This window comes from Bison bison, unplaced genomic scaffold (genome assembly GCF_000754665.1).
Source record: "Bison bison bison isolate TAMUID 2011002044 unplaced genomic scaffold, Bison_UMD1.0 scf7180017864077, whole genome shotgun sequence".
Lineage (NCBI taxonomy): Eukaryota > Metazoa > Chordata > Mammalia > Artiodactyla > Bovidae > Bison > Bison bison.
In genome coordinates, this window is record NW_011494649.1 from 280,585 (window position 1) to 281,060 (window position 476).

Consider the following 476-nt stretch of genomic DNA (forward strand, 5'->3'; position numbering starts at 1 on the left):
TCATTCCATAGTTCATCAGGCACTCTATCAGATCTAGGCCCTTAAATCTATTTCTCACTTCCACTGTATAATCATAAGGGATTTGATTTAGGTCATACCTGAATGGTCTAGTGGTTTTCCCTACTTTCTTCAATTTAAGTCTGAATTTGGCAATAAGGAGTTCATGGTCTGAGCCACAGTCAGCTCCTGGTCTTGTTTTTGCTGACTGTATAGAGCATCTGCATCTTTGGCTGCAAAGAATATAATCAATCTGATTTCGGTGTTGACCATCTGGTGATGTCCATGTATAGAGTCTTCTCTTTTGTTGTTGGAAGAGGGTGTTTGTTATGACCAGTGCATTTTCTTGGCAAAACTCTATTAGTCTTTGCCCTGCTACATTCCGTATTCCAAGGCCAAATTTGCCTATTACTCCAGGTGTTTCTTGACTTCCTACTTTTGCATTCCAGTCCTCTTAATGAAAAGGACATCTTTTTGGG